The sequence below is a fragment of the Gadus chalcogrammus genome, chromosome 20, assembly GCF_026213295.1.
Source record: "Gadus chalcogrammus isolate NIFS_2021 chromosome 20, NIFS_Gcha_1.0, whole genome shotgun sequence".
Lineage (NCBI taxonomy): Eukaryota > Metazoa > Chordata > Actinopteri > Gadiformes > Gadidae > Gadus > Gadus chalcogrammus.
In genome coordinates, this window is record NC_079431.1 from 2,030,301 (window position 1) to 2,040,300 (window position 10,000).

Below are 10,000 nucleotides of genomic sequence, written 5' to 3' on the forward strand. Positions count from 1 at the left end.
AAGCAAGGTCCAAGGTCCCTCCGGTCTGCCATACCCTCCCTGTCTTCAAAAGACATCTGAGGATCAGCCCTCTTCCCAGAGCATCTCATAAAGTGACTCCTGCACTCTGCAGTTTGTGAGGACTGCAGCTGCTCAGATTCTTTCCTACAACCTCATTATGCAGCACTAAGTAGTTCCTTCGATTTAAATTGTGTGCTCTGTGTTCTCACTCGCACTTTTAGATTTGGATAAAAGCATCTGCTGAACCACTTGATGTCAGCGCAATATATCTGTTTTACTCTCTTGTGAAGAGAGAGTGCGACGCTCTCTGCTTTCAAATTAGTGCCTTGAGAGTTTCTGATTCCACTGCTTGGAGATCAGAGCGCCACGTGAACGGCCTGCAGAACACGGGCGGTTCTTTACCCAGGCAGACCTGGAGGTAGGGAGGTAGACTCAGGGGGAGAGCCAGACGGAGACCCGGGCAGAATGGGAGTCAGGAGGGGTGAGTCCACCATCACAGTGCTCCGTACACACACACACACACACACACACACACACACACACACACACAGGCAGGCAGACACACATACCTACACACTCACCCACACACATGCATGTGTGAACACCCACACACGTGCATGTGTGCAGAAACGTCAACACACATGCACACACAAGCTCTCTGAGGGAGGGTAGTCCAGCAGTCCAATTACCTAAGAGAGAGAGAGAGTGAGAGAGGGAGGGAGAGAGAGAGAGGGAGAGAGGGAGGGAGAGAGAGAGCGAGAGGGAGGGAGAGAGAGAGAGAGAAGGAGGGAGGGCAAGAGAAACAGAGAGAGAGAGAGAGAGAGAGAGAGAGAGAGGGAAGGAGGGCAAGAGAAACAGAGAGAGGGAGAGAGAGAGAGAGAGAAAGAGGGAGAGAGAGAGAGAGAAAAAGAGAAAAAGAGGGAGAGAGAGAGAGAGAAAGAAAGAGTAGGAGGTAGGGGGAAATAAACAGAGAGAGAGATGAGAGAGACTGAGGGAAGGAGCGAGAGAGGGAACAAGTCAGAGCTACGAGTACGTCCACCACAGCCCCTTAGAGAGGACTTGATGCCTCATTATCGCTGGGCTCCTACTGTCCGGGAGTCTTCATTCAGCCATTATTAAGTCCTGTGAGGTATTTCGCCTGCTTCAGACGGGTCGCCCTCCCGCTGCAGGAAAGGCTAATCTTGACTCTGCTGATGTGTTTGTGTTCGACATGAGACCGCTGCAGGCTTTTGGCCGATGGCGGACCTCATCATTGAAGGGGTTTGCCAGAGGGAAGTGGCAGATTGCCAGTGCGCCGTAGCAGCCCTGCCTGTTCAGCTCGTCCACTTAAAGCAATGCGGCGCTAGTTCTTAGTTTAAACGTCTCCGTGTATCCAACCAGACCTTCCTAGAGCTCAGATAATGACACCCGCGTGATTAGAGAGCGATGCTCACGGCTAAATATACTAATGTAAACAATGACGGAGGTGGAGGGAGAACTACAGGCTAAGGCGATCTCCTCTCAGTTGTGAGGGTGATTTATTGGCGGTTTAGGGGATTTTCTTCAGGATCGCAATGAATCACCGTCGGGAAGTTAAATAGGCTCTCTTTGAATTCCAATCTCTCAACATAACCCCCCATCCATCTGCCTCTTCAGAACCTGAAGGTAGGGACACTGAAGTTTAAACTGCATATTGTTAGAAATCTCTTGAAGAGAATAAGAGCAACACAAATGATCTGTGCATTGCTGGAGACCCAGGGGGGAACGATGTCCGACCGCAGCAAATCAAAGCTGTTGTTTGTTGATACATGAGCCGTGTTGTCCCCCTACATGTTATATAAGACCCGCTAGAGAGCACCACGAGACGCTCATCGGGACATCAGGGTAGACGTCCCCAGGGAGACAAAGTACCAGCGCCCCGTCACTGTGAATGAGCCTCGGAAAGCGCCCCAATAATGACAGCCCCAAGTTTTGAATCAGGCGTGCATCCGCTACACAGACCGCACACGTAAACAACTTAAACCCCAAACAAACACGCAACCATTTCCTCGAAAGGTCACATCCATGAGGTCTGAACCGCTCCGACCCGTCCAAGGCAGGGATCGTTGGCGGTCCGGGGAGACAGGGGGAGACAGGGGGAGACAGGGGGAGATAGGGTGAGAGGGGGACCTGTGATCTGGGAGTGACAGCCTCATCACCACCACCGCACCGCGGGACACAGCGCAGCTCTGTCTCCTAGTGAAGCAATAAGCGTCCTCGCGCTCGTCGGGATCGTGTGTCGGCGTTCCTGTGGTTTTAAGACGCCATTGATCCCCCCTCCACCACCACCACCACCACCACCCCCTCTCCCCTCCCCCCCTGCCTGTCCCACATAAGGTTTTTACTGCGTCTCTGGGCTCGGCGCCCCGGGGACGGCAAAAAGTTCAAGCACACCGAATTAGGAATCTGCGAGTTACGTCTCTTTTTATCTGTCTGTTCTTTACATGACTCTCTGCTCCTCCTGTGCAGCTCCTCTGGGGAAGTGAGCCGTCTCGCTGTGTAGATCACGCCGGGCTGTCCCCAGGCTTCTGAAGGCCCAGCGGTGACGCACGCGCTGCAAACCTTTACCATCTGCGTGTTGTTGTGTTTTACGGCGCATGGGGGAACGGACTCAGACGGAGCTCACCTATAGGCCCGCTCCCAGCGCTTCACAACCAGTGCCTCGTATTCACCCGTTCACACAGACATTCATGTCCACCGTGCGGCAACAGCAGCATTTAGGGTGCCTTACTAGCATGAGTCAGGAATCGCACCAGCACACCTCCGATTGCCGGGAAACCTGCCCCACCTGATCGACTGCGGCCCCGTTAAGGAGCTTGTGTCTTGGGCGTTGGTCCCGCAACCAGGGAATCGGCTGGTTGTGTGATACTTACGATCTGGAGTAGATCAAAAGGTGTAGAACCTGTGTAGAAGTTTTAAAACCCTTTCTACGTTGCACAATGACCCAACATATCGCTCGACAATCCTTGCGTGAAAGGGTGTGCGAGGGAGACACATGAATAGAGCGGCTGGGACCCGCGGTCCAGAGGGGGTATTCGATTCCTCCCAGACGCGTCGCTCTGCCAGGAAAACAGGGGAAGAGTGAGAAGAGGATCCATGTCATTTTCTTTTCAGCGTCTCTTTGTTTCCGCGGGGAGTTGTTTAGCGGCGGGAGGAACTCATCGCTTGTCATCAGAGACCATTGTTTCGTACTTGTTTCCAGAGTTGGCTACAGGTTGCATTCCCTGAACATGATTTATGTGTAAACTCTGGAGTGTAACCTCACCTCCTCAACTCCGACAGGCTGCGTTTCCCCCCCCCCCCACTCTGTCAGGAGGAGTCGATGGAGGCTTTAAATAAAGAGAGATGATAAACTCTAGAAGACGGCCCTGTGGTCAGGGGAGACGCCGTTTTTAAGGGAGGTACTTTAATCGTTTCTTTCCATCAGGTTTCATGGGAGGGAAGTCTTTCCGGAGGACACGGCTGCGTCCTCATGTTTTACGTTAAAACGTTAAACAGTTTAAACGGTTCCTCCGCGTCAGCAGAGAGCCCCAGTTCCTCCATCGTACAAACAAAGAGCCGAACAGATGTAAAACATGTCGGCGTGCTGCGAGGCCATGTGAGAGCCATCGGGGTCGGCTGCCACATTGTCACCATTATGCCCAGCGGGGGGGAAAACCACTTCTTCAACTGTGGAACACTTTTCAACTGCCAAATAACGCTCCGATAAAGCCATTCATGGTGTCACATGTCATTGCTGGCAGGAGTCCGTAACACTGTTCAAGCCACCGCAGAAGTCCCGACTGAAACGACGCTGGAGGCTGGACTGCAACACGTGTGTTCAGTCAGAAGAGAGTGCCGAGCTACACACCGGAACCAAGGCTCTGATTGGTGGACGGGGAGACGTTTGAGGACTCTTCTCTGTTTTGGCCCCATAGTGGTGGAACGAGCTCCCTGCCGACGTCAGGACCGCAGAGTCGCTCCCCCGGCTCCCACAAGAGACTCAAGACTCACTTGTTCAGAGTTCACCTGGACTCTGCATAGCTTCCCCCCCCCCACCCCCCCCAGGGAGTCTCCAGCCAGCTGCAGTCCTCCTGTCCATCAAAATGCATGGGGCCCCATCCAAACATGCACACACATCCACACACACACACACACATACACACAGACACACCAAAACACACACTCACACACACACGTATACACACACACACTTTTGCATACACACAGACAGACTCAAACATGTGCATACACTCACAAACACACATGTACATTTACACACACATCTGTTTTAGTGTGCCTCTACACACAAAATGCATTCCCCCTCCGTCTTCACATACAAAATCAACAGAAACACGTACATCTACAAACACATGTGCATGCAACACCTAATGCCTCTGCACACATCTGCATCCACATGCAGGCACATATCTACACACACACACACACACACACACACACACACACACACAAGCACACATACACCCCAGGGCCATGCCCTTGTCAATCATTTATTTTACATAACTGCATGATCCCTCCAAAAAGCTCTTGGCAGCCGTGCATCACTCACACACACTCACACTGACACACTCACACACTCAAACACTCACACACACACACACACACACACACACACACACACACACACATTCACACACACTCGCACACACTCACTCCTCAGTTAGGTCTAGAGAACTGCCTCAAAGCCCTGGTGGTCATGATGAGCTGGCCAGTTCTTTAAGACCCCCCCTCACCCCCCTCCCTCCCTCCACACACACACACGCACACACCTGCAGCCATGCTTGAATTCACACAAGCAGAACAAGATTGATCCAGACGGGCGGCTTAAATACAGCTGGTACCGTCCGTCCCCCCCACGCACACGCAGAATAGTGGTCCGGCCCGACTGAAGAAAGTAAAGTACAACCAAACACTGGACCTGTTGGAGGAGGAAGGGTGGAGGACGAGGGGTGGAGGAGGATGACGAGAGGACGGAGTGTTGGAGGAGGAAGGGGTGGAGGAGGAAGAGATGAGGAAGGGGAGGAGGAGGAAGAGATGAGGAAGGGGAGGAGGAGGAAGAGATGAGGAAGGGGTGGAGGAGGAAGAGAGGAGGAAGAGGGGGAGGAGGTAGGGGTGGAGGAGGAAGGGGTGGAGGAGGAAGGGGTGGAGGAAGGGGTGGAGGAGGAAGAGGTGGAGGAGGAAGAGGGGGAGGAGGTAGGGGAAGAGGAGGAAGGGGAAGAGGAATGGGTGGAGGAGGAAGGGGTGGAGGAGGAAGAGATGATGAAGGGGCGGGGGAGGAAGAGGTGGAGGAGGAAGAGGTGGAGGAGGAAGGGGTGGAGGAGCCCCGTCTCCCCGAGAAACGCGGCCCGTATCAAATCAGCATCCCTAGTGCATGATGGGAAATCGTGAGGTGTAAAGAGCCATGCTGACGTACACACGCGTCCGTTTCCCCCCGTGTGACGGATGCTAACCCGACGGAGGAGCTGACGGTGCACTCCCACCCGCTCCGTCACCCAGACGCTGCCCCCACCCTGTTCATCAGGCTCCTTCATGGAGCTGTTAGAGCTCCATCACCACCGCCGTGCCCTGGCAGAGCTCAGGGGACCCCCCCGACCGCACAGCAGCAGAAATGGCCTCCAGGCGGTGTTGTAAACCGTGGCTGCATGTGTTCTCACCCACTTCTAACGGACTGCTACACCCGCGCACACACTCACAGACACACACGCAAAGACCCACACACGCACGCACACACACATGCACACACTCACCCACACACACACACACACACAAACAAACGCACACACACACGCACACATCCGCAGGGCACATGTCTAATCGTGCTGATGAATGGGCGCAGAGCCTGAGCAGAAGTGGGGGCCCTTTGATACGCGAACGTCGCTGTTTCCATTAGGGCCACTTAGTCAGCAGTATTTAGACCGCGCTGAGCGCTGAGACATCGGCCACGGAGCGCCTGATGGACGAGACGGACGAGGGAACGTGTGTGAGGACGTGAAATAAATACGGAAAGTAACATTTGCCGCGAGGATGACAGATGGAGTAGAGAAACTAGTGTCGCTGCCGAGTAATTAGTCCGCTTTGTTGTTCATGGCATGCATTTTTGAATTGATTTTCGTTATAAAGGGAGGTAAAGTTAGCTAGCCCAGTTTGAGGCCAATGCTTTGTTCCAATATTCATCCTATCCGTACTTACTATACTTTGTTTGAGTACGTAGGACGTTCAAGTGTACTGAAAGGACGGCGGTGTACTCAAAACGGTGAAACCGCAGAGTGTGGGTCGATGTACACTTTTCGTACTCAACGGCAGCCATCTTAGCTACGTGGCGGCAGAGGCGGAACCAGGATGAGCCAACGTCGGCGCATTTTCCACATAGCCTGCATTAATGGAGTCATTTTATAGTTTTTATAGCTTTTGTAGATTTTATAGCTGCTAGGCTGGAGTTCACCGTTCAAAGCGGGATGTTTTGGGCGGGTGCGTCACGATGGTGCACAACGGAGTATTCGATTTGGAACGACACTGACATCTGAAAATCTGTGCACGGATAGTGTACTACGTATAAGTGTACTCATTGAAGTATGGATATCGGCACACAGCACAAGTTAAATAGCTCAGTGGAGGCTAGGTTTGCTCGCCCAGTGGGAGGGACCAAGGGCTCAATGGGAGGTTCCCATTGGTATGTCAAGTTGGCGCAGTGTCAGGAACGCCAACGTGAATAAAGATAACTAGCTCATTGCTCAGGGCACGTTCACCACTGACGGTGATATGTAGTGATCTCAGTGTGAACTCCACCGTGGGTTTACCGAGCTCAGCTGAGAATTGATCGAGTTAGTTATTCAAGTCCCTGCAGTAGAATGTCTGGCTTGTAACTATGAAATTAACTCTTTCCTCATCAAAGACATTTCCAGTGGGAACACGGGAGAAATCGGGTTGGAACGTAATGCCCTGATCTAAATCAAGTTAAATATACGAGGTGGCAATCCATTATATCTAGTTATAGTGAAGTCTAGTTATAGTGTGAAGTCCATCCACCCCAGTGTATCTAGTTAGTTATAATGAAGTCTACCCCAGTGTATTTAGTTAGTTATAGTGAAGCCTACCCCAGGGTATCTAGTTAGTTATAATGAAGTCTAACCCAGTGTATCTGGTTAGTTATAGTGAAGCCTATCCCAGTGTATCTATAGTTATAGCAGAGTCCACCACAGTGTATCTAAAGTTATAGTGAAGTCTACCCCAGTGTATCTAGTTAGTTATAGTAGAGTCCACACCAGTGTATCTAATTCGTTATACAGTTAGATATACTGAAGTGTACCCCAGTGTATCTAGTTAGCTATAGTGAAGTCTACCCCAGTGTATCTAATTAGTTATACACTTAGATATACTGAAGTCCAACACAGTGTATCGAGTAAGTTATAGTTTAGTCTACCCCAGTGTATCTGGTTAGTTATAGTTTAGTCTACCCCAGTGTATCTGGTTAGCTATAGTGAAGTCCAACACAGTGTACTATCTAGTAAGTTATAGTTTAGTCCACCCCAGTGTATCTGGTTAGCTATAGTGAAGTCCAACACAGTGTACTATCTAGTAAGTTATAGTTTAGTCCACCCCAGTGTATCTGGTTAGCTATAGTGAAGTCCAACACAGTGTACTATCTAGTAAGTTATAGTTTAGTCTACCCCAGTGTATCTGGTTAGCTATAGTGAAGTCCAACACAGTGTACTATCTAGTAAGTTATAGTTTAGTCTACCCCAGTGTATCTGGTTAGCTATAGTGAAGTCCAACACAGTGTACTATCTAGTAAGTTATAGTTTAGTCTACCCCAGTGTATCTGGTTAGCTATAGTGAAGTCCAACACAGTGTACTATCTAGTAAGTTATAGTTTAGTCTACCCCAGTGTATCTGGTTAGCTATAGTGAAGTCCAACACAGTGTACTATCTAGTAAGTTATAGTTTAGTCTACCCCAGTGTATCTGGTTAGCTATAGTGAAGTCCAACACAGTGTACTATCTAGTAAGTTATAGTTTAGTCTACCCCAGTGTATCTGGTTAGCTATAGTGAAGTCCAACACAGTGTACTATCTAGTAAGTTATAGTTTAGTCTACCCCAGTGTATCTGGTTAGCTATAGTGAAGTCCAACACAGTGTACTATCTAGTAAGTTATAGTTTAGTCTACCCCAGTGTATCTGGTTAGTTATAGTTTAGTCTACCCCAGTGTATCTGGTTAGCTATAGTGAAGTCCAACACAGTGTACTATCTAGTAAGTTATAGTTTAGTCCACCCCAGTGTATCTGGTTAGCTATAGTGAAGTCCAACACAGTGTACTATCTAGTAAGTTATAGTTTAGTCTACCCCAGTGTATCTGGTTAGCTATAGTGAAGTCCAACACAGTGTACTATCTAGTAAGTTATAGTTTAGTCTACCCCAGTGTATCTGGTTAGCTATAGTGAAGTCCAACACAGTGTACTATCTAGTAAGTTATAGTTTAGTCTACCCCAGTGTATCTGGTTAGCTATAGTGAAGTCCAACACAGTGTACTATCTAGTAAGTTATAGTTTAGTCTACCCCAGTGTATCTGGTTAGCTATAGTGAAGTCCAACACAGTGTACTATCTAGTAAGTTATAGTTTAGTCTACCCCAGTGTATCTGGTTAGCTATAGTGAAGTCCAACACAGTGTACTATCTAGTAAGTTATAGTTTAGTCTACCCCAGTGTATCTGGTTAGCTATAGTGAAGTCCAACACAGTGTACTATCTAGTAAGTTATAGTTTAGTCTACCCCAGTGTATCTGGTTAGCTATAGTGAAGTCCAACACAGTGTACTATCTAGTAAGTTATAGTTTAGTCTACCCCAGTGTATCTGGTTAGTTATAGTTTAGTCTACCCCAGTGTATCTGGTTAGCTATAGTGAAGTCCAACACAGTGTACTATCTAGTAAGTTATAGTTTAGTCCACCCCAGTGTATCTGGTTAGCTATAGTGAAGTCCAACACAGTGTACTATCTAGTAAGTTATAGTTTAGTCCACCCCAGTGTATCTGGTTAGCTATAGTGAAGTCCAACACAGTGTACTATCTAGTAAGTTATAGTTTAGTCTACCCCAGTGTATCTGGTTAGCTATAGTGAAGTCCAACACAGTGTACTATCTAGTAAGTTATAGTTTAGTCTACCCCAGTGTATCTGGTTAGCTATAGTGAAGTCCAACACAGTGTACTATCTAGTAAGTTATAGTTTAGTCTACCCCAGTGTATCTGGTTAGCTATAGTGAAGTCCAACACAGTGTACTATCTAGTAAGTTATAGTTTAGTCTACCCCAGTGTATCTGGTTAGTTATAGTTTAGTCTACCCAGTGTATCTGGTTAGCTATAGTGAAGTCCAACACAGTGTACTATCTAGTAAGTTATAGTTTAGTCCACCCCAGTGTATCTGGTTAGCTATAGTGAAGTCCAACACAGTGTACTATCTAGTAAGTTATAGTTTAGTCCACCCCAGTGTATCTGGTTAGCTATAGTGAAGTCCAACACAGTGTACTATCTAGTAAGTTATAGTTTAGTCTACCCCAGTGTATCTGGTTAGCTATAGTGAAGTCCAACACAGTGTACTATCTAGTAAGTTATAGTTTAGTCTACCCCAGTGTATCTGGTTAGCTATAGTGAAGTCCAACACAGTGTACTATCTAGTAAGTTATAGTTTAGTCTACCCCAGTGTATCTGGTTAGCTATAGTGAAGTCCAACACAGTGTACTATCTAGTAAGTTATAGTTTAGTCTACCCCAGTGTATCTGGTTAGTTATAGTTTAGTCTACCCCAGTGTATCTGGTTAGCTATAGTGAAGTCCAACACAGTGTACTATCTAGTAAGTTATAGTTTAGTCCACCCCAGTGTATCTGGTTAGCTATAGTGAAGTCCAACACAGTGTACTATCTAGTAAGTTATAGTTTAGTCCACCCCAGTGTATCTGGTTAGCTATAGTGAAGTCCAACACAGTGTACTATCTA